Source organism: Raphanus sativus, chromosome 2, assembly GCF_000801105.2.
Source record: "Raphanus sativus cultivar WK10039 chromosome 2, ASM80110v3, whole genome shotgun sequence".
NCBI lineage: Eukaryota > Viridiplantae > Streptophyta > Magnoliopsida > Brassicales > Brassicaceae > Raphanus > Raphanus sativus.
The window spans coordinates 15,636,169-15,662,405 of NC_079512.1; the positions used below are offsets into that span (position 1 = coordinate 15,636,169).

The window sequence follows — 26,237 nt, forward strand, 5'->3', positions numbered from 1 at the left end:
AGGTTTCTCATATCGAAGTTGTTGCTGTCCATAGAAAAGATACCCCAAAGCTTTCCCTGCAACTTCGGAACCAAGAGTAATGCTAAATTTGGAAATTCATCTTCGTTCCTCAATAGTTTTGATTTTGGTTTTCAGAATATTTTTCTATGAACCTAATGATTAGTTAAATTTGGAATTTTCATCCTGTTTTGTAGTTTTATTAACTTCTACTGTTTCATTTTTTTAGGGATTATCGTATTCCAATGGTGTTATGGGGTAAATTTGCTCAGGATGTCAATGATTCTATCCAAATTCGAGGTGACAATCCATTGATCTGTGTTATGAGGTTTGGGAAGATAAAAGTTTGGAAATGTATGTTTTTAATCACCCTAAAGTATTCTGCCTCTATATTATCTTTCTTAGATCTAATATGTAGTACTCCGCTTGGTTTGAAGTTTAGTTTGAGGACAATTTGTCTGATACCAGGTTTCCTGTAATGAAGAAGAAGAATGATTAAGTAGCATAAATCTAGACAAGCCCATCATTTTACTTAGCCAGTATTAGAAATGAAAATAAAGAATATGGTTTAAACTTGGTATTATAAATTTCTTTTGATCGGCTTTGCTGCAACGTTTATTTTATAAAGTATTGCTTAATATAAAAATTACTGTAGGAAGTAAAAAAATACCAAGATGATCACATTAGTAACTTTAAAAATTGATGACAGTTCGTTAACGGGTTATGCAGTATAATTTCACATATATCTTATATGGACTTATTGTTATGAGTTATTTGTGGGCCGTTTAAATTTCACTTTTCTGAAAGGATTTTTTGATTCACATGAATCAAGGATGAACATAATCTGTTAACTTTGACCAATAAATCTTAAATGACAGCTATGGTATTTATCATTAGAATTTATAGTCAAGGTAATATGAGACCACTATATATCAAATTTCAGAAATAATATATTTTCTAAAATCCGAGTAAATCAATCACAAGAAGATATATATTACAAGACCTAATTGATAAAGAAAATAAAATCTTCGAACTATACATGGTAATAAAATATATGACGGTTGTATGCTAATATGTAAATTTATGATCTTATTATATAATGTTATTTCTACTATTTTCAACAGTTTTTTTTCTATTAAACATTTTTATTTTATCTTATCATTAAGTATTTCTTTGAATTAAGCTTTGTTCACCCGTCAAGTTACGTGAAGAAAGAGTCAATTATTTTCTCAATTTTATTTTTTGCTCAATTAGTCGTTTAGTTATTATTATATTAAAGTGATTTCAAATTGACAAACTGATCGTACTATCACAAAAGCATCTCCTTAATATTCTACCTGCCTATTTTTTACAGCAAACTATATTATCATTACTTGATGAACGAAGTATATTTGATTGGTTTCTAAGTTCCATTAGTACCTGTAATAATCAGTGACCACCAATTAGAATGTTGGGAAGCAGAACCGTCAAGCACAAAGATGATGTCGTTTTGGGATAAGATTCCGAGGAGTCCCAAATCGACTCTACGAAGGAGACACGCGAGCTGAATCGGGTAATGGCTCAACCACCCCACAACGTCGTTCAAGGAAGTCGTCTCTGCCGTCATCCAGGCCCAGTCACCGAGATCCACCATGATCTGCAACAATTTTGATCGCAGTTTATATAAATTGAGAATCAAACAAAAAGAAGACAAATAAGGAATAATCAAATCTCACCTGTAGTAATCGGTGAGAGTACAGCATTTTTCTTCTTTGAAAACTGGTACAATTAATTTTTCTGTTCTGTCGATTGAAGAACAACGACAACCCTAATCCTCTTTTGTATTTTTTTTATTAAACCGAAAAATATGAGGATCACGATATGCTTTTTCTCTATTCAAATGCCGTAAAACAATAATGAGACACTAGATTTTGACCCGCGCTTTTAAAGCGCGGGATTATTTTTGTTAACAAATTTATTAACCCGTTTATTTGTTCACTAATATGTTTATGTGTGTGTTCGTTTCAGGTTCGTTTTTAAATTGTATTTTTTTTGGTTCAATTATGTTGTGGTTTTCTATTTTTTTCTTTATCAATAGATATAAAAACTATTCGTTTATTTATGAATTTGAATTTGAGTTTGGTTTTTGTTTGGATTTCGGTTTGTGGTTTGGTTCGAATACTAATGTTAGAGATTGTGAGTTCAATTTGATTCTGGTTTGGTTCATGTTTATGGATTACATTTGATTTTTTTTGGATAAAATACCGGATAACTCAGAAATTCATCAGTTTTCAATTTTAACTTTTTAATTTTTATTTTATAATACTTTGTCGTATTTGATTATAAATTGATAGTTATTATAATATGGGACATATGTTTTTAATATAGTTTTTGTATTTAAATTGCTGAATTTTAATAGTTTACCCTTTATAAATTATCAATGCAATATAACTAAAATGTATTTTAACTAATTTAATTTTGTGTAAAACTTTGATTTTTAATAAACAATTATTTTATATTATTAAATAATAGATGCAAAAAAAATAATTTGACTGCTATAACATTATCAGATATTGAGATATCTAATAAACTATTGACAATTGAAAAGTACGGTATATGATATGAGATTTAGTGGAAATGTTCATATATGATATGATTATTATACTACATAGTAAAAAGGAAGTTAGAAATGTCGCGTATATATAAAATGTTTAATTTGTCCATGTTTAAAATCATATATTACTCCTATATGATAAAGTGATAATATAAAACACTATTTTCAAATGCCTTTACGCCTTAAAATCAAAATGCCTGATATTTTAAGAGTTATGATTAGGTGAGATATTTAAGGAAAATAGATTGTTGGTTACAATAATTAGCATTTTATTTTTAAAAAATAATAATAAAAGAGAGTGGCATTCCTGTAAATAATTAGAAACATTAAGGGGATGTCCAAAAAAAGGCTGCTGTTTTAATTGTATTGATTCGTTTACGCACATGTCAGTTATTGGGTTTTGTTTATGAAGCCCATCAGTTCAAACACGAATTTGGGCTCATCACAATGTTTATAGTTTTACAAATAATTGTTTTCACTTTGGTCCATATATTTCATGTTTAGTTTTTAAAATTGTAAAATATGTAATGTATTATATACTTTAAATTATTTTTCATTATAACTTATGTTACACTTAACATTTATTAATTCTTTACCTCAAAACTTATTTCAATATTGTAAATGTCTTTTAATAATGGTCGTTTCTGATAAAATGATTATTAAAATCTAAACCAAAATCTAAACTAAAATTTTAAAATCAAATGTAATATTTATTTTTTAATTGTATAGTCTCACTCCGCGCAGGGCGCGGATCTCAACCTAGTATTCCCTTAAATTGTATAGCAGACTAATTGATTAAGCAATTGCTTTACTGTATAATTTAAGGGAATATGTACAATTATTTATGAACCAATATATCAGTTTATGTCATTTTCTCCTTTTGTATTACCGAAATTTGTTTGTGTCAATTAGCGTCAAATCAATTAGCGTCAATCTTGCACTAATTACTAAATATTTTTAAGATTGAACTTGTGCATGAAATTTTGCGTGATTGAATATCTACGGCTGAATAGCTCAAATAATGTGGATTAGGAAACAAAATTGATTGTCTTAAGGTATGCATTCATAACTATACAATCAATCATAATGGCATGACTGATCATGGCAGAGTAATTATAGGAAAAATAAAATTTTATAGGCAACAGCTTAACAATTAATTAACTCACATGAACACAAACAAAAAAATTCTCATTATGTCTATTTATACCCTTAAATTACTCTAAATAAGAGTAAGTCTCTTATTAAACTGATGTCGAAAATTAACTCATCCCCCAAAAAACGCTAAGCTACGGGTTTAAGCAAAACCAATTTGAAAAAACCAGATTTTAATAACTTCATGGGATAACCATAACTCAGTCATATAGTTTTTTCGAAATCTTTTGGTAATTATTAGTCGCATATTTAAAATTTTAAATAATATCACAGTATTACATCAAAAATTTGTGATCTAAACTCGCCAAAATACAGTTTTATTTTGAAATTTAAAAATTTAAAAGTTTTGATAATTTAAAATTATTCTTTATTTTTTAAAAAATTATGGATTTATGTTTTAAATTTAAAAATAGTTCAAATTTTCTTATATAATTTATTCAAATCGAAATAATGGAATATCAAACTAATAACACGTCATATATTTTTAATAGGTTAGTAGAAATTATGTTTAAATAAGATATAAAATAATAATTAGCAACGACTACAAAAAAATTGTTAATATTTATGATATAACATTTGTTAATTTTTCTTAAATATCAAACCAAAACTTGTATATATTTTTCACATAAATTATATCATTAATGTTAAAGAATTCCATCGTAATTATCATTATTATTTATATTATTATAATAATATTATAATTCTAACAACTCGAGCACTCTTAGTAAACATCATCTATACATTTAATAACAAGTCTAATTGGAAAACCGAAGGCGAACAAAACCAAAATTTTCTATCAGTAATAATTACTGGGGCACCTTACAGATACACATTAGTGTGTTGACTTATAACTTAACTTCTGATACCAAAGTGATAATTGTATAGTATTAGTGTAAATGTATTGGTTATGTTGTGTCTATGATTCAAACTACTCTCCTCACTGTTGTTCTTTAAAACTAAAACATGAACTATTTTAGTTGGTTGTAATTGCGCTGGTTATTGAAATTATTTTAATTTGTTTTTGTGATTATAATTATTAATAAATGATTATTTACACCAACAGAAACTTGTTACAAATTAACAAAACAAATAGTAACATTTAATATAACAACATACATATAATATATATATCAGACCAAACACGCAAATATACGGTACATTTATATTGAATATGAAAGAAACAACAAGATGATGGAAGACTGTAAAATTGAAACAAACTATGTTTTACATATATTAAACTTTTTGCATGCTAAATCCCGAACATAATCTGCAACAGGATTAGATTTAGGAACAATAAATTCTTCATGACTTGTTAGTTGTTTACCGCAAAATGTTTTGCAATCTACTTCACAAGTCGTCGGATCTGGTTTTCCGGATACTTTCATGCACTGATTCGAGATGCAGTGTTTGATACATATCTCAACATTGGTTGAAAGAGAAATTTGTGCCGAAAATATCATTATACATATAGCTATAATCATGAAAATAGGGCATGAATTTTTCAAAATTTGAGTTTTCATAATGTATATATGATAAAAAAAAATGTGAAATGTGTATTAATTTTGTCTTTTTAGATCCTGAACAAGATGATTCTGATATTGTGTTAGTCATGGTGAATTATATAGTAAAGGAAATGATGAGTATTTTTAGAATTTGTTTTTAGTTTCTTTGCTGTTTCTTTTTAACGTATATACATCGATTAAGTTGTATGGAACTTACCTGTATTTTGTTTTTGTTAGCTATATAACCAATTATTGTTACAACAAAATAATTTATCCTTTTTTATCAGCAGAAACAAGATCTAATTTATGGTAATTATTATAGTCGTATATTTAAAATTTTAAATAATATCATAGTATTACATCAAAATTTTGTGATCTAAACTCGCTAAATTATGGTTTTATTTTAAATTTAAAAAATTTTAAAAAATTTGAAAATTTAAAATTATTCTTTATTTTTTTAATAAATTATGGACTTTAGTTTTAAATTTGAAAAATATTTCAAATTTTCTTATATAATCTATTCAAATCGAAATAATGGAATATCAAACTAATAACACGTCATATGTTGTTAATAGGTTAGTAGAAATTATGTATAAAATTAGGATATACAATAATAGTTAGCAACAACTAGAAAAAATTGTTAATATTTACAAGATAACATTGTTAATTTTTCTTAAATATCAAAGGAAAACTTGTATATAATTTTCACATATATTATATTCGTGATATGCTCGAATCTGTATTAATAATTATTTTTTATGTTTTATGATAATTGTAAGTTATTTAAATAAAAATTTATATATATATATATATCTTTTGTGAAAATATTTTTAAAATTTGATTTTTTTTCTTTAATTTATGTTTGTTTATCAATTTTTTTTTTAATATTTAGTTTTTAGCTATTCTTATCTATTTATTGTTTTGCATTGACAAATGTATAAATTATATTTATAAATCTATTTATAATGTATTTATAATTTTAATAATTTATAATTTTTATGTTTTAATATTATGTAAATTTCTCGATGCGTAGAAACTGGTAATACATTATTGTAAAAGTATTTATCATACTTTTTACCTATTATGTTGCTCCTTTAATATAGCTGCAAGAGTAGTGTTTTATTATGCATTTTATTATCTAAATCGTACATTTTAACTAGACAATAAAGTTACCTATCATGATGCTTGATTAATCTAGATAAAATGTATGATTAAAAATTGTCAATACACTGTTGAATTCATATTTTGTATGATAATATGTATGATAAAAGTTACATATAATAATTATATATTTTACCTATCTTTTTATTTGATAAATTTATTAGCATCTCTATATATTATATTATATACTGATAGATACATATTGACTATTCTTTCTATTATTTTTAAATTGTCGTTCATACTAATCTATTATTGGTTTCTATAAAAAATTAATATAAATAGATCCAACTTATTAATGTATATCTTTAGACATTTTATTATTAAATCATTTATTATAAACAATATTCTCTAAATATATGAGAGAAGGAAACACCGAGTTCGGCGAGCATCTCGATTACTTGCCCTGGAGTCGGAAAGGAGAGACCGCAAGTCTTGAAGAAGGACAAATAAGCTCCACAATATCCTCCTCGAACGTTCTTCGGGACCTCGGAATCAGAAGCAAGATCAAGGATAAAGGCGCGATCAACATTGCACGAGGAATACAGATTCTCTATCTGATCCTTCGTGGTCGTTGAAGAGGAGAAGAAAACAAAGTCATCTCGACGAAGACCTAATAGCGTAAGAACAACGACGATAAAAAAGGAAGAAAGGAAGAGAGATAAGAGTTGAAACAAGAAGGAAATCACTCGAGTATTTAAAGGCTTTCTCAACCCTAACGGCTCTATCGCTGCTCCCGAGAAAAGCAATAATTGCCTAGGTTTAATCCTAAAAGCAAGCGCACGTAGCCATTATGTGCCTAGAGAGGCGCGAAATGACGGCTCGCAAGGGTCACGATAACCTAACCAGGATTGAACCAGTTTTAAATAACAAAATCAGGCCTAGTCGAACCTCCTCTTTACCTTTTGCTTAAAGGAAAAAAGACTGGGGGACAAAAGTTAGACCCAATTACGGACATTTTTTTAATTGGCCGAGACTAAGCATAAAGGCTGTGGGACAAGGGCCCATAGCAAGCATGTGAGCTCGAGACGGAGTCTTCGAGTCCGGAGATCGAGGGATAAGTTGCAAAGATCGCGGAATGAAACATCTATAAAAGAAGAGAAGAAATCAAGTATCAAGGACACGAAAAAACCCTAGAGATAGCATACAATACACTTCGACTTCATTTACATCGCTTTAGATCGATTCTCTTATCTATTTCTGTTGTAGTTTCGGATTTCATTTCATCCATTGTAACCGATCTTTACTCAATAAAATTCTATTTTTGTCTATCGATTTCCGATTACATCGTTGTGTTCTAAGGATATTGTTGCTAACATCATTTTCATCCCCCACTTTACATCGCAAAAACTATCAAATACTTAGTTTAGATTTTAGGATCTACATCCTTTGAATACGTGTAGACGAAATGTTAGGAAGAAACTTTAGAGAAGCTAAAACTGAATACTTATTTAAAAAAATAAATACTTATAAAACATAGTGTTGACGAATTGTTCATGAGCATGCTTACTTGATTAAAGAAGATTTGCTTTCTCACATATGTTACAAAGCATTTGAATACTTGCAGACAAAATGTTAGAATAATAAATTTTCAAAGAAATTTTTAATTTTTATTTTGTAAAAAATAACTATACTTAAATGTTTGTTTATCTATAAATTATTCTATGTTTTGTTCATGAGTAGGCTGTTATTGCTCCTTTCAGCATATGCAATTCTTCTATGTATTAGTCATGAGTAAGAGGTTGACATTTGAAGGAGTTTTTCATGGTCGAGTATTTGTTAATTGGGGACAAACCAACAGAAAAAAAAATATATGTTACTGGCCATGGGGACTCTTTAAATAGTTTGAATTTATGTATATTTATAAAGGGTTTATGACAGTGTATATACCAGCCAATAACGAACTTGTATGGTTTTATTATGGTCACACCAAAGTTAGATGAGTAATGGTATTTTATGTAATTAATCTAGTGAAAGAAGGGTATTTTATTTAAGGCTATGAGAAGAACTCTAAGAATGACAACTAAGTAATTGCATTTTGATTAATTACACACTAGCTTTTGATCCGCGCACCCGCGCGGGTTTATGTTCTATGTAATCATATGTTTTTGTTTGTTGCAATATTTTTTTTCCATGGGTTATTGAGTTCTAATATTAGTGTATCTTGTCCATTTTGTTTATTGGATATTTTTAAACTATAATATCGTATTCTTCATATTTTTATAATTTTATTCATTGAATTTGGTGACAAAAACATGATAGTATAAAAAATTAGAGTGATTAGATAACATTTTGTTTATTTTTATTAAATTTTACAATAAATTAAGTGACTATAGATATATTTATAAATTATAATCAGTATTTTAAAAAAAAAGACACAAACAATATAAACTATCGTAAAAGTTTAGAAACAAAAAAGAATATTTGCAAGATAAGAAACAAAAAAAAGAATCTTGTGGTATTTGATTGATATCCTAATTGTTATGGTGATTGCTTAAATATATGAATATATTTGGAAATGTAAAATCGTTTAGGAAATTAACAAATTATTAGATTTGATTATAGAAATTTGATTCTAATTGTTATGATAATTTCTTAAATATAGGAATAGATTTGGGAAGGTAAAATCGTTTAGGAAAGTAATAAATTATTAGATTTGGTTATAGAATTTTGATTCTAATTGTTATGGAAATTGCATAAATATAGGAATAGTATTTGGAAGGTAAAATCGTTTAGGAAATTAATAATTTATTAGATTTGATTTTGAATTAAATTATTCTAAATGATAATTTCGTATTTGATTAATAATGATATAACTTATGAACAGGCTTTATTGACCCGACATTGAGATTCTAATTGTGGTTTTGATTCTGCAGATCAAGAGTAACCAAGGTATTATCACAATGGAATTTGATATTGAAGTATAAATATGAAAATCTATGTAGGAGTGTCTGTAATGACTAATCTGATTCAGTAGACGAATATGAACTAAAGTTAGGAGTGTCTGTAATGACTAATCTGATTCAGTAGACGAATATGAACTAAAGTTACGTAATAATTTAGTTTTGATGTTTTATGTTTTAGGAATGTTATACAAATGTAGTAATTTGGGATGGTAATGTTACCGTTTAATAATGTTTTAGTAATTGTATGTTTTAATAATTTTAAATAACGATAGGAAAGTGATAAGATGTAGTTTATAATTGGTGTGTCATTTAATGATTTAGTAATCAAGCAAAGATTATGTCGTTTTATTTTTTAAAAAAAGTCAAAAGGATGTGTTTTAAATGCAGTGGCATTCAGTGATAAATATTGAGGAAAACTAAGGGGAAGTACAAAATGTACTTCAGTTTTAATAGTTTAGATGAAGTGACGAAGGTAACGTTATTTAATAATAGCGCTTCTCAGACAATATAAAAAGGATTACATAGAGTGCCACTGTCTAAAAACTTTGGTCCGACCTGGTTTACATCTACACATTATTTAATCATCAAACTTGTGATTAACCTTTATTTCGTTACTTTGATTGATGATGATATAAATTTGGAAACTGAAATAGACAACATTTCATATAAATTATTTGAAACATTGTAAACGAAATATATTTAAAAGATATGATAAATTAGATATAAGTTAATTAATTATATCATCTTATTTTAATTTTTATATAATTATTTATGTAAAAATATGTTATTTCATAATATAATAATGTAATATATGTTGGACTTATAATTAATTTATCTATTAAAATAAAAGTCACAATTTATATAAACATGTATTATTTCATAAAAATTGAAAAATGCAATATATAAATTAGACTTACAATAATCTTCTCTATTAAAAAAGAAGTACCATTTTATCTACAAAAAATAGTCATACTAGGTCCATATATTCAGTTACCTTTTTTATTATTTACATTAGTTTATTTAATGTATAACATGTCTAAATATTTAAGAGGATATTAATAAAAAAAACTATTTTAACTGTAAATTTAAATTTTAGTTTTAGTAAAAACAAAATCTGATGAAAACAAATCTAAGAAAATCTTTTTAAAAACAAATATTTATTTAATTAATGCACTGATTAATTTCGTAATTAGTAGTATAATATTATTATTAATTAATTTAATTCAAATTATGTTATAAACAAAATAATAAAATTATTTGCTAATTTTATAAATTTTATAAGTATAGTCTATATTATATTAAAATAAAAGTAATAAATGAATCACATATTAAATTATATTGAAAACAAATATCTTTTGAAAATTTATTTTTATTTAGATAAATAAATAAAATATCATTCACAGTTTAAATTGACTAAAATATTATTCGACTTTTAAAATGATTAAATTGGGTATTCTGTAATAATTTTTACAAAAAGAATTATTAATATATGTTAATTTTTTATATTTAGAACTAATATTATCTAATTATTTATTTTTAAAATGACAGCAATATATATTTTAAATCATTATACACAAAATAGTATAAAATAATTATATTTATAAATAAAATGTTACCCGAACTTCCAGATCAAAATATAGTTTTATCCTTAAAAAGGAAAAAAAATACTTAATTAAAAAAAATCTCTTATGCAATTAACCATATTGTTGTGAAAAAAAATAAAAATAAATAAATGATGGTTCATTTTAAAATATCACACATAAAAAAATATATTTTAATAGAATATATATAAATAAAATTATACAGTAACAGTGAAGATACCCTTTTCTATGTGTAAATCATATGATTTTTCCGCACGTATAAAACGAACTAGATTTTGATCCGCGCACCCGCGCGGGCTTTGAAGTTTTCTTTTGTTTTCTAATATAGATCTTTGATAATATATTTTTATTGTACATAATATTATATTAAAAGTTTTATAACTTGATGCAATTTGATGTAATTTTACTATACATATATTAACCTGTTTTGTTTTTGTTAGTTTAGTTTAAAATGAAACAACTTACTAGAATTTTTAATTTTTCTTTCATTAGTTTCTATGAATTATTATTAATTTTGTGATATTTTGTTTTTTTTTTAAATTGAACTCTCAAAATATTATATGTGACTAAACTAAATAATTTAATATTGTAATTGTTTTATATATAATATATACTATATATTTCAGTTTGGGTTTTATTTTCACCCCAAAGAAAAGAATTTTCGATTTGGTCAATATATGAGTATTGATTTGTTTAGATGAGCTTTGAAATTTTAGTTAATTAATTTAAAATGATTTTAAATGCAGTTGCAGAATATGTAGATAAAAAAAATACAAAAAGTAAATAATTAATTTATTGTAAAAGCAATGGTTAAATGTGCAATTAAAATGAAGTATTTAATATGCTATTCATGTTTCCAAACAGTTTTCATTTAATCTGCTATCGAAGTTTCCAAACAGTTTTCATTTAATTTGTTATCCAAACAGTGTCAAAATGTACTTCAATTTAATAATATAGATAGTCCACTGTGCGCTACTGTTTTTCATGGGGTGGGTCTGACAGAATGACAAAACAGCCCCTACCTCAGTGTGTATTGTTGCCAGAGGAAAGTCTAGGAGTTTCCGTAATCTCTTTATATCTCTCTCTGTTTGATTCTGTTTGATTTTCACTCATCGATTGGTTTCTAATTTGCATTGGGTGTGGCAAACGAACAAGTCAGCCAAATAGAAACAGAGCAAGCTAGGCCTCCGCCGTGAGCAGTGGCTTTCTCAAGGTATCTTCAATAAAGACAGAATCTTTAGCTTCTTCTATGCTCAATTTGTGATTTCAGATCACAAGTGAATCAAACAATCTATCACCTTAGCTTTTAATGCAATCAAAAGATGCAACCATTATGATCATGTTCAACTTGACAACTGAGGTCAGGAACACATAGCCTTATGATGATCAAACAATTTCGAACATGCTGAATAAATTTGAGTTCGGATGTAAACTTCTAAACCTCAGATCAATTTGATTTCAGTTATGCAAATCACAATATGCTGTTAAATCTATCAAGCAATATGACCAAGGTTATAATGCATTAGGTCTTATAACCATTAGGTCACACGGCCATTACAAGATGATGCAAGCCACACGGCTGTGAACAATCAGACTCGGGTTTTATCTATCAACCAAACGAATCAAACAAACTAGCAGCTGAAGTGAGTAATCATGCTAGCAACCTAAACATCATCATGTATGCAAACGAACCACACAGTTCCAATGGGATGAACAATCCTGATTTCTAATGCAACCAGTTTTAATCAACTTAGCAGTCATGTTCTAGGTGTTTATGAATGAGGAAATCAATCATAAAAGGAAACTTCAGAAAAAAAAATTTCTATAAAAAGGAAACTTTGTATTTACAGATCCAATCATTAGCAATCAGATTTTTTCTTAATTCTCAATCCTAATCAGTTCTAATAAGTTCAAACAATCATCAGGAACATACAGAACAATTCAATCAAGCCAATAGATCAAACATACAATTCGATTTCTATCAAAACAAATTAGGGTTTCAATGAAATCGATCATAATTAGGTTTTAGGGGAATGATCAACTTCAAGACTTAATGAATTCGATTTGATCATTCAGATCAATAGGGTTTTCGAGATTCAACAAGCCATTGAGACTGTGATTTTAATTGATCAACAATCTTAAGATCAAACTTTTGGTTTAAGAGCTTTGATTTACTCATGGAAAAGTTTGGACTTATTGATCTAGGGTTTTATGGGTTTTGCAAAATTTTAATTGTCTTAAACCTTTATCAAGAAGTTAGGATTCGATGGTGGGTTCTGATTAGGGTTTCAGGAATTTACCTTTAGAATTATGAAGATCTGAACCAGACCACCGAGAGAGATGAGCCTGCAGACGAACGGATTGCTTTGGACGGGTCAGGAGCTGGACGTCTTTGTCTGATCAAGAACAGAGGTGAAATCAGGCTGGAACACTTAAATCTCAACAATATAAATCATCAAAGAGAGAGAATAAAAGTAAAGAGAAGAGGATTTAGTTTTCAGCCGGATTAGGGTTTATGGTTCTGGCGGTGCTTACTGAAACGGAGCGTGAGGGTGCGTCAGAGATCGGAATGACTCGAGGTGTGCGGCTGTAGCTTCGTCTCGTCGAGAGCTTCAATTTGATATGTTATTCATCGTCTGTATCCTTGTGGTCTGAGAGAACGTACGGTTTGAAGTTGCGCCGGGAAATAGGATTTTGTGGCCGCCGGGTTTTAGCTTAGGGATTTAGAGTCTCATGCTGATAATGTGTTGTGAAAGTAATGTGTTTCTTCCTATTAATCTCAAGGACCAGAGGTTCCTTTATATATACATGATTACATGAGAGATATGGATAATTCCTAATCCCATAAAATAAGGGATAAGTACATATTCCTAGTCTATCTAGGAAAATGATAAACACTAATATGTAAACATAACATATAGATAATTATGGATCTTCCTTGCTTGTCTTGATCGCCAATCTCCATCTCTATCTGGTCGTCATCTTTATTTCTTTTTTGGCCGGTCATGGGCCGGGCTTAGTCATGGTCTGGTACTACATAGTCCGGCCGATTATGGGTCGATCACTATAATATTCATAACATAGTCCACTATGCGCTACTGTTTTTCATGGGGTGCAGAAACTCACAAAGGTGAGTCTGACAGAATGACAAAACAACCTCTACCTCAGTGTGTATTGTTGCCACGGGAAAGTATAGGAATTTCCGTAATCTCTTTATATCATCTCTCTCTCTCTGTTTGATTGACTCATCGATTTGTTTCTTATTTGCACTGGGTGTGGCAGACGAACATGTCATCCAAATAGAAACAGAGCAAGCTAGGCCTCTGCCGTGAGCAATAGCTTTCTCAAGGTATCTTCAATAAAGACAGAATCTTTTGTTTCTTCTATGCTCAATTTGTGTATATTGATTTGGGTTTCTTTTTTTTACTTTCAGTTGCGATGATTAACAAAGGGGATAAAGAGAAAACAGATGTGCAGCATAGAGAAGAAAAGGATAACACTGGAGTACATCATCGCGAGAGCTTTATAGAGACACTTTCGAATAGCATTTTGAGTGGGATCAACTCAGTCACCAGTTTTAGCAGGAAGAAGATGATGACTGGGAGGCTTTAGCAGCTGATGAAGAGAAACAGAATCATTCTCCTGAGTCCTGTGAAGAGCATGAGAGTATTATCAAGCATTCAATTGATGTGGCTTTAAGGGATTGCCAGATGACAATGTCAAGGAAGCAAAAGAGCAACCAGGCATGGAGGCCAGACGATGAGCTCCGTCCTCAGGGTTTTCTTAATCTGGGAAAGCAGTTTAGTTTTCCGGTCATGATGAACTTACATTTTAGTTCTATCGAAGTGCCATCTTCTTGCCCCATTTGCTAGAAGATCTGGACTTGACTGATTCTAATTTCTTACCATGCCCTTGTGGATTCCGTCTCTGCCTTTTCTGCCACAAGACGATCTGAGATGGAGATGGGCGTTGTCCAGGTTGCAGAAAGCCATACGAGGAGAACATAATCATGGCTGAGGAGACTAGTGTTCCAAGTGGTGGTCTGACTATTCGGCTCGCTCGGTCTTCTAGCATGCTTTGCAGGTCATGAGGAGGAGTGCGGATGTTGATTTTCTCGGACTGTGTCTGTTTGTTTCGTCCCTTCCTCTTCCTCGCATGTTATACGTTTTTCACTTGTATAAGATGTATCTTTTCGCACGTAAGAGCTATGATCTATGTTCTTTTATGTCAATAACACTTCTTCTTATGAAACATGTGGTGCTCATGTAGAGTAGTGGTGTGTGTGAGTACATAAAGTTGCAATAAGTCTATTCCATTATCTCCTAGAACCATGCTTATGTACTTCCAACAATCAAGAAACGAAGAAGAAAACAGAGAGAATCAGAGCTGGTTCGGTTGAAAAGTTTATGTTGAGATATGGCAAAGACATGGACAAGAAGACGAAAGAAGCAGTAGAGGATCTAACCCGAGGTATGGTGAACAAGATCCTGCACGGTCCAATGAAACACTTGAGATGCGATGACACTGAGAACAGACCCCTGCCTGAGACGCTGGAGAACATGGAAGCTCTCAACCGAATGTTTGAGCTCGAACTAGAGTTACTCGAGGAGAAGATCAGAGCCAAGATGGAACAGAAATAGAGACGCATCCTTTTTCTTTAGGAACGTCGAAGTCAGACGACACGCCTTTGTTATAAAACAAACTTGAGTAGAAGTCCTTATTGCTGTCTTTGATGACAAGTAAGCCACAATTGTTTTATTTATTACGTTTGTGTTTAACAAATAATATTTACCACATTTTTTTAACTCTTGCGTAATTATAGGTGGTGTACATAGGGCTGGGCGTTCGGGTACCCATTCGAGTTTCGGTTCAGTCCATTCGGGTTTCGGGTTTTCGGAGTCAAAGATTTCAGCCCCATTCGGATATTTCTAAATTTCGGTTCGGGTTCGGTTCGGATCTTTGCGGGTTCGGTTCGGGTTCGGATAACCTATTTAAAATGTTTTTAAATTTTCAAAATTCATTATATACTTTAAATTTTCAAAATCTATAAGAAAGATAATATATTACATATAAATTTTCATAACATATATGTCAAAATACCTTAATTTAACATATAAACTGGTGTTCTTTGAATATTTGGATAAAAAATCAATAGATATTTAACTATTTTGGTGTTTTCAGTATACTTTAGCTATTTTAAACATTCACTTTTGACTATTTGCATATATTTTCCAAGTATTTTGGAAAACTTAAAGGTATCTTATATATTTTTAATATTTTTAATATACATTATATATAAAAACAATGTATATATTTAAGTATATAAATTTATTTCGGATACATTCGGGTACCCAAAATATTTCGGTTCGGATCGGGTTCGGTTTCGGTTCTTTAAATACCGAAATTTTGAACCCGTTCGGATATTTAATCAATTTCGGTTCGGGTTCGGTGTTACTTTTTTGGATCGGGTTCGGTTCGGTTTTTCGGGTTCGGATTTTTTGCCCAGCCCTAGGTGTACAACACAAACTAGGAGGGTGAATATTTTTTATGCCTTTTAGTTCATAACTCAGTTTGTCATTGATGTTTTTTTTGTCATTGATGTTGGTTGGGTTGGTGTTGAAACTGGGAATTTGAAATCAGATGATTACAACTTAGATATGTTGTTTACATATTGGTATGCCCGGGTCTGCTCATGATGAAAAGGTTCTTGCAATTGCTAGGGAAAGTGATCCTATTTTTCCGCATCCGCCTATAGGTAAATACTATCTTGTTGATTTAGGATATACTTTACGGCATGGATATTTAGGACCATGTAGACAAGCACAATACCATCACGGCCAGTTTCAAAATCAAGCACCACCCAGCAACTACAAAGAAAAATTTGATCGTGTTCACTCGTTGATTCGAAATTATTGAAAGAATATTTGGAGTGTGGAAAGGAAAATTGAAGATAATGCAAGACTGAGCAAGATATGATATTCAGACGACAAGAAAACTTGTGGCAGCAACGATGACACTTCATAACTTTGTATGAAAATCAACTATACCAGATCTTGACTTTGAAGTAAATTGGGAACAAGGTGGCAACCATCAAACAGCGTTAGATGAGGAGATTGAAGAACCTGAAGATGTCCAAATTGTCACTTTTAAAGAATACATGGAAGGTTTTCGTGACGAGAATGCAATGAATTTATGAAATTTCTTAGGTATAAACTATTAATCTAGATAGTGGTTTTACTATTGTTAGATGGTTTTTTATCATAAACTATTAACTTTCAGAGGGGAGAGGTAATAATACCATAAACATTTTTTATTATTACATTAAAATTAGGATACTATTATAACAAATATTTTTACAGCTACAGTTTTGATAAATTACACCAAATAACTTACAGCTATGCAAGTCAAATAATTGCAGCAAATTTTTTTGCAAAATATCTACAACTGCAAATTTAAAGCTACAATCAAAACATTTACAATCCAAATTTTAAAACTATTTTTTACAGTAATAGTCCAACCAATCACCCACAAAGTTGTGGACCTTTAGTTGAACTAAGATGATTACAATAGCTCAGAAGATGGATCTTTCTGGTTCAAGAAAAATTATAATTAATGCGAATACAGATTTACGTGAAGGAGCTTCTGTTACATGGATTTCAGTTAATCATCTTCCACAAATTTGGTGTTCGAAAAGGAGAAACAGTTTTGAGTTTAGCTTGGTGATCAGTCTCTGCAAAATATATAGTCAGGGATAGAATTAAAATCTGATAAAGTTTTCACACATCAAGATACCCTTAAAAAGTGTATCATCCCAAAAGCTTATCATTGTCCCTATTTGTGTGTGTTGGTAACATGATTATAAACAATAATCATAATTATTGGCTAGACATAATTGTGATTACAGTATTGCATTTCAGAGATCAAGAAGCGTAAGAAGCTGATGAGAAAACAAGGATAAAGAAACTTTCCTACCCTTCCTGAACAATTATCATAACTATTGGCTAGACATAATTGTGATTACAGTATTGCATTTCAGAGATCAAGAAGCGTAAGAAGCTGATGAGAAAACAAGGATAAAGAAATTTGCCTACCCTTCCTGAACCAAGAGCCAGCGAAGTAACATGTACCATTCGGAGCCAAAAGTTGGATATAACACAAATCCCTAAAGCTATCAAAAACAAAGAAAAAAAGGATGTCGAGCGGCAGGATAGTAAAACAGAATTTCAGGAGAGGAATGCTCAACCTTGCGTTCAAAGACGAGCTTACCTAACGAGAACTCATCCACAATTAACACAAGTTGAGAAGAGAAAAACAAGATAGAAGAACTTAGAGCAGTGGCTTCACGGTGATGGGTTGGGTTCGAAGAGTCCTCTCACTTGGGAGATTAAAATGAACATCGTTCTCGGAACAGCTAAAGGGTTGATGTATTTACACGAAGGCAGGGGCGAAGCTAGGTAGAGTGATATGGGTGCACGTGCACCCAGTAGATTTTAAGGATTTAACGTTTTACATCGGACAACTAAGATGTAAGTGGCTAAAATGGTTATGTTGCGCCCACAGTTTCTCAACAACCTAGGTTCGACACCCACCAACACTAATTTTATAAATAATTTTGCACCCAGTTAAAAAAAAGTCTAGCTTCGCCACTGCACGAAGGTCTTGAACCTAACTAAAGTTGTTCATACAGATATCAAGTCGAGTAATATATTGCTTGACAAGCAATGGAACACGAAAGTTTCGGATTTTGGGCTGGCTAAGCTCTTGGGTTCAGAGATGAGCTATGTGACTACTCGTGTGATGGGTACGTTTGGGTATGTGGCTCCTGAGTACGCGAGCACTGGGATGTTGAATGAGAGGAGCTATGTTTATAGCTTCGATGTTCTTGTTATGGAGATGATATCAGGGAGGAACCCTGTGGATTATAGCAGGCCTGTTGGGGAAGTGAATCTTGTGGAGTGGTTGAAGATAATGGTGTTGAATCGAGAAGCAGAAGGGGTTTTGGATTCCGAGGTTGGTGGAGAAACCGTCTCTGAGGTTGTTAAAGCGTACCCTGGTGGCTTTGAGATGTGTTGATCCTAATGCTCAAAAGAGACCATAGATGGGTCATGTTATTCACATGCTTGAAGCTGAGGACTTTAGTTTCGAGAGATTATAGGAGAAACTCCGGCGGGGGAGGAGGAGGAGGAGATCCAAGAAGGTCACCGAAAAAGATGAGTGTCACGGGATCAGAGGATGAGAGCGTTAATTCCATTCTTATCAAGAATGACCAGTAAGCTTTGGAGAATGAGGAGATTCGGTAAAGAGAAAAAGGAAGCTTTGGCATTATAATTTTGGTACACTGCTTTTAAAAGTTTTTCTTGTGTGTATGTGTAGATTCATGTATCTTTGCAGTAATAAAAATGTGAAAGAATACATATAAAACATTTTTCTTGTGTGTAGTGTAGATTCAAGTTTTCTTCTTTTTTTTTTTTTAAAAAAAAAGAGATTTTATATGTATTATTTCACATCATGTGAGGATTGTCTAAATAGCGATTTGTGTTATAGATGTTGTACAGTTTTCTTCCCTTTTATACCATCTCGAAGTTTTTTGTAGTTTTGTTGATTGGACTTGGAGAGTAAATTCCACAAATTTGTTAGTTGCTTTTGATTAGAAGTTTTTATGGCACATTATTGCATTTTTGATTAAATGTTTTTTTATTCTTAAGAAGGAGATTCCTGTTGTAATAATAATCTAAAATAGTGATTTGTTTATTAGAACCTATAATTTGTTAAAGATAGCATTTCAAATAAAAAACTATATTTAATATTAAAATAATACATACACACCAATTTAAAATAACATATTTATATGTTTCTAACATTTATTTCAAAGATTCTGATTTATGGTTAGAAAATATGGAATAGATTGGGAATACCATTAATTTAAGTGATTGATGTATGTTATGCAATAATTAAATTATGGCTTGTAATTTTGCAACAAATTTTAATGTGGCTTCTAAATTTGCAATAATTTAAATGTGTCTTCGAGTAAAAAATATATATTTTTCTTTGTTTACATTAAGTGTATAATGTTGACTAATCAATGATAATTAAGAAATAGACTTATTAGAACCACAAAATAATAAATTATGTTTTACAAAAAAAATAAAAAAAAATTATGTATACAAGGAATAAGGCAAAACAAAATGTACATGTTGATGATATCTTTAAACACATAATTAATATAGACTTCTTAATCGCAAAAGAATAATTTATGAACATTCTTACACAAGCAAAAACGTAAAAAAAGGTACATGTTTATTAAATCGTTAAACACATAATTAAGACATAAACTTATTAAATATCAAAGAATAATTTATGAACGTTCTATACACAAGCAAAACTAAAAAAATTAATGTACATGTTTAAAAATGTTCCAAAAGAAAGAATATGATTAAGATTGTCCACAAACAACTTCTACTAAAATTAGTTAACAATGTGTCAAAAAATTAGGTTAGCAACGTTAGACGGAAAATAGTACAATTTTGCATAAGGTTCTGTTCAGTCTTAGGTTTTGTGATTATTAATAAATTTCGATGATTTAAGATATAAGCAAACTATTTATATAATAGTTTGAAACTGGAAAACACATGAGTTCAAAGCAAATATCACACAACAAACAATACAATTAAGATGTAGTTTAAATTATGCAATAACCAGTAAAATCAAGTCATTACAATACAATTAAGATGTAGTTTAAATTATGCAATAAATTAGTTATATAACATATAACAATTAACTTTTGGTTTTAAATTATTCATACTAAACAAACAAACAACCAACGAGAACCACTATATTCTTGAAATGTTATATATGGAGTAAATAATAAACAAAACCAAGTGCAAGAGATATAATAAACGAATCATGATGCCTAATTAATGACGAAATTTAACTAAAAGATTGGAAGGACACCAATGTGTAAAACGCATAAAGCCCATGCAAAAATCAAAACTAACGCAGAATGTCCAGGATGCTCATACAGCAACCAAATTAATGCAGAATGTGTAGGATATTCACTCAACAGCCAAAACTAGTGCAAAATGTACAAGGACGCTCATACAACAACCAAAATTAGTTATAAGATTACAAAATGTCATAATGGCAGAATTTAACAAAAAGATTGCAAGGAAATGATGCATAATGCAGCAATGTGTAAAATGCATAATGCTCATACAACAACCGGAACTGAAGCATAATGTGCATGATGCTCATGCAAAAACCATTATTAATGCATAATGTGTAGGATGTTCACACAAAGGCTAACACTAATGCAGTACGATGTTCATACAACAACAAAAATTAGTTATAAATAAGATTGCAAAATGCCATTTCATATCATTAGAGTGATCACCAAAGGGTTTAGTGGATAAAACAAACAAGTAGTTTCGAGATTCAAGGAAATATAACCATAAAATGCATACCTTTATATCTACTTTAGACTCAACTAATTACAAAGAGGTTCGAAAAGTACATACCTTTCACAAAAGTCTGCTACACTTGAAATCTCTGCAGAATCACAATTTAAACGCCTCCTGAAGCTCAAACCTGAAAAAAATAGAATTAGTTAGTCTCTTTTCTTCATGGATATGTCTCATACTTACCTTGTTACTATCATTTCCCAGATTACAAATCAGCATTCGAATCACTTTCTGATTCGTTGAATTTTGAAGTTGTTGGTTGTTGTTCCATCCATTATAAACCTTGTAGAAGAGAAAATATTGTCGCTGATTTCTCTTAGAACTTCTTTCAGCTTTTGGTCGTTAGTCCATCCAACAAGCTGAACACAAACCCATAGTCTTTTGTCTTTCAATGGCAAAAACAAAGAGTTTGTTTCCCTTTAATTTGTCTTTCGAGATCATAGGTCCCATCACACAAGTCTTTTTCAAGCGTCGGTCTACTTCTTTCATACTTGCTGCTCGTTTGTTCCATCCAACAAGCCGAAACAAACCCATAGAAGAACTTTTCTATGTCGTGAAATAAAGAATCTGTTTTACTTTCAGTCTTTATCTTAAATACTTGTGTCCGTCTCTGGTCGTTAGTTCCATCCAGCAAGTCTTTCTCTAAAGACTTGTAAGCCCGTGGGTAAAGAAGAGTAAGAAAACTCTGTTTTTGATTTACAGTCTTTTGTCTTTAGGACTTTGTTGGTCGTTATAATCCATCCATCTTTATAATCAAAAACAGGTTATAGAAAGCCGTGGGTAGTAAAGTATTGTGTTAAGAGTAGGACATGTCCCATTATTAAGTATTTCAAATGGACCTGTCTTAAGAGTAGGGCATGTCCCATTCTTAAGTATTTTAAACTGACCTGTCTTAAGAGTAGTAAAATATTGTATTAAGAGAAGGACATGCCCATCCTTAAGTCTTTTAAACGGACCTGCCTTAAGAGTAGTAAAGTATTGTGTTAAGAATAGGACATGTCACATCCTTACGTCTTTTAAGCTGACTTGTCTTAAAAGTCCTTTGCTTATGACTTTTATAAACCGAGAGTTGTTGTAATTTTTCCCATCCAAATGGTTCTCGTTCCACCATTCATAACTGACATGTCTTAAGAAATTAGCAGTGCTTAAAGAAGAGTAAGGAATTGTTTTTGATTTCTAGTCTTTAGTCTTAAGAATTTATTGGTCGTTATAATCGAACACATATTATAGAAAGCCGTGGGTAGTAAAGTCTTGTGTTAAGACTATTGAGCCGTGGGTAAAATTTAAGGACTTTGTTTTCGGTTAGTCGTCTTTTGTCTTAAAAGTATTTGTTTTTGTCTTTGTCTTTCTCTAAAGACTTGTAAGCCGTGGGTTAAGAGTAAGGGATCTGTTTTCGATTTGTAGTCTTTTGTCTTAAGACAATGTTAAACAGTTATACTCCATATCCATCTTTTAAATCGAAAACAGATTATAGAAAGCCGTGGGTACCAAGTAAAGTCTTGTGTTTAGACTATTAAGCCGTATGATCTTAGGATATTTTCCATCCTTAGTCTTTTAAACCGACCTGTCCTAAAAGTTTTTAGCTAATGACTTTTGTAAGCCGAGGGTTTGTTGTAATTTTGCCATTCAAATGGTTCTCGTTCACTATCCAAAGCCTTTGTCTAAGGAATTTTCCATTTATAAGTCATTTTAACCACATATCTTATACGTTTTTGTCTTTTTCTCGAAAGACTTGTAAGCCATGGGTAAAGAATAAGGAGTCTGTTTTCGATTTGTAGTCTTTTCTCTTTAAGACTTTGTGGGTCGTTAAACTCCATCAATCTTTAATAATTGAAAACATATTGCGGAAACCTGTGGGTAGTTAAGTATTGTGTTTAGGAGTAGGACATGTCCCATCCTTATGTCTTTTAAACAGACCTGTCTTAAGACTAGTAGAGTATTGTGTTTTCCCATCCTTAAGTCTTTAAACTAACCTGTCTGAAAAGTATTTGCCTAGTGACTTCTGTAAGAAGAGAGTTGTTGTAATTTTTCCATCCAAATGGTTCTCGTTCACCATTCATAACCGACATGTCTTCAATTATTGTGTTAAGAGTAGGACATGTCCCATCCTTAAGTCTTTTAAACGGACCTGTCTTAGGAGTAGTCAAGTATTGTGTTACGAGCAGGAAATGTCCCATTCTTTATCTCTTGTAAACGGACCTGTCTTTAAGAGTAGTAAAGTATTGTGTTGACATGTCCAATCCATAAACTGACCTGTCTTAAAAGTCTTGCTAATGACTTCTATAAGCTGAGGCTGTTGTAATTTTTTCCCATCCAAATGGTTCTTGTTCACCATTCATAGCCTTTGTCTAAGGACATTTCCCATTCATAACCGACATGTCTTAAAAGTTTTTGTCTCTGTCTTTCTCTAAGGACTTGTAAGCCATGGGTAATAGTGTAAATAGTCTGTTTTCGATTTATAGTCTTTTGTCTTAAGAATTTGTTGGTCGTTATAATCCATCCATCTTTATTATCGAAAACAGATTATAGTCTTTTGTGTTAAGGCCATTAAGCCTTCTAGTCTTAGGATATGTCCCATCCTTGTAAACTGACCTGTCTTAAAAGTCTTTTACTAATGACTTCTGTAAGCCGAGGGTTGTAGTAGTTTTTTTCCATCTAAATGGTTCTCGATAGCCTCTGTCTAAGGACATTGTCCATTCATAACCGGCATGTCTTCAAAAGTTTTTGTCCCTGTCTTTCTTTACAGAAATGTAAGTCGTGGGTATAGAGTAAAGAATCTGTTTTTGGTTTATAGTCTTTTGTCTTAAGACTGTTGGTCGTTATAATCCATCCATCTTTGTAATCGAAAACAGATTATAGAAAGCCGTGGGTTGAAGAAGTCTTGTGTTTAGACTAGTATGGTCTTAGGACATGTCCCATCCTTTTAAACTGACCTGTCTTAAATGTCTTTTGCTAATGCCTTTGTCTAAGGACATTGTCCATTCATAACCGAGACGTCTTAAAAAGTTTTTGTCTCTATCTTTCTCTAAAGACTTGCAAGCCGTGGGTAAAGAAGAGAAAGAAAACTCTGTTTTCGATTTATAGTCTTTTGTCTTAAGACTTTGTTGGTCGTTATAATCCATCCATCTTTACAATCGAAAACAGATTATAGTCTTCTGTGTTAAGACTATTAAGCCTTATGGTCTTAGGACATGTCCCACCCATCCTTTTAAACTGACCTGTCTTAAAAGTCTTTTGCTTATTATTTCTGTAAGCCTAAGGGTTGTAGTAATTTTCCCATCCAATGGTTCTCATTAGTCTTTGTCTAAGAACATTGTCCATTCTTAACCGACATGTCACTGTCTTGCTCTAAAGACTTATAAGCCGTGGGTATAGAGTAATGAATCTGTTTTCGATTTATAGTCTTTTGTCTCAAGACTTTGTTGGTCATTATAATCCATCCATATTTATAATCGAAAACAGATTATAGAAAGCCGCGGGTAGTAAAGTCTTGTGTTAAGACTATTAAGCCGTATGGTCTTTATTTACCATCCCCTAACATCTTTATTTTGACATGCACTACCAACCCATAGAATCTTGTTAGGGTGATGGCATATGTTTCGAGAGGCAGCAGGGGACAATGTTTCCAAAAAAGATTCTGAAAGAACACTATTACATTAGTGCCTGCCTATGATTTTTTTTTGGGTTTCAAATGAAAAACAAACTTCAGAGCACAGACAAAGGATGCATACCTTAAAGACGTTTCACGCGGAGTCAAGCTTCAGAGCACAGCCGGAATAAGAAAGCCCAACCAAAGTCACTGCCAAAAGTTAAAAGCCAATTACGAAAGAAAATGGTGAAAACTCTTCATAAACAATCTGTTATAAAATCCTCCGTAATGGTTAAAATGAAGTGTAACACTAAGGCATTAGAAATATGTAGCTTTCGAGATACCTTCCTTTTCCACACTGATCTGCTATATCTTTTCTAACCCAGACTGGTGATCTTGATCCTCCACCTAATCATTCATCTCCTTCATTTTGTGATCAATGGTAGCCCACCAAATGCTCCATCACTTGCAAGGTTCACAACAAAACCTACAATCAGAAAAAAAAAACATAAAGACGAATAAAACAATTTATAGATTCCTGAAGTCTAAAACACAAAAGCTTTGGATGTAGTGAAGTATGGATCTGATCAGAGACCTTGACCACACCACCACCGGAATCAGAGCAGCGACTGAGAATGTGATCGGCGTACATAGAAAATCTCTGTTGCTTCCTTCCAATGATCAGAAATTATTGCATATCAGATTAGTAACAGAACCACTAATGATCCTCAGCATCAAACAAGTTTTTTTGTAAAAAGTACAGAAAATTTCAAAAACTCACCCTAACGAAAACTGGAAACCCAATTAAACACAGATTCTTAACGTATTCAAGATTACTGCAACAGTTACGCTTTGAACAATTAGGAATATTGAAAACCCTAAAAAACAATCGCGACATACGAAGGATTTACAAGAAACCCTAACATAGACCGAGATGACGTACCGAGCGAGAAATCCCAACCAGTCGAATTGGTTTTAAAGGGAAATTAATTAAACGATTAGAGAAAACCTGAAAAAAAAATCGCGATCAAATATTTTACTCGAACAATTTCAAGTTTGCAGAGATCGAGTTACTTACTAATCTGAGTATGTTGGCGTATTTGCTGTTTCTTCAAAAATCTAGAAGAGTCGATTGATAGAATTTTTCAAAGAAAAGAGAAACAAAGAAGAGAGAAAGATGAGAGAAGTTTTTTTTTTTCCTCTGAAAAACTGTCGAGATTGAATGCTTTGGGAGAATAATGTTTGCTTGTAAAATGTATTATCGCGTTTGACTACACGCGTC

At 31.0% G+C, this 26,237-nt stretch overlaps 1 long non-coding RNA gene and 2 pseudogenes across 2 annotated transcripts; 2 read left to right on the forward strand and 1 right to left on the reverse strand.

Annotated features, from left to right (window-relative positions):
• Positions 1-11,912: 11,912 nt before the first annotated feature.
• On the forward strand, positions 11,913-15,632 carry LOC108835436 (uncharacterized; annotated as a pseudogene).
• A 953-nt stretch (positions 15,633-16,585) lies between these two features.
• LOC108835444 (probable serine/threonine-protein kinase At1g01540) lies at positions 16,586-19,209 on the forward strand (annotated as a pseudogene).
• A 3,119-nt stretch (positions 19,210-22,328) lies between these two features.
• On the reverse strand, positions 22,329-26,196 carry LOC108841054 (uncharacterized). 2 transcript variants are annotated; one of them, XR_001948045.2, is made up of 7 exons: positions 26,034-26,196; positions 25,899-25,964; positions 25,737-25,791; positions 25,551-25,626; positions 25,300-25,442; positions 25,098-25,165; positions 22,329-25,003 (listed from the first exon to the last, which is right to left on the reverse strand). It is a non-coding gene; the product is annotated as an uncharacterized LOC108841054 (long non-coding RNA). The 2 variants fall into 2 exon arrangements; XR_008942738.1 differs by having other exon boundaries at positions 25,551-25,964.
• Positions 26,197-26,237: the final 41 nt, after the last annotated feature.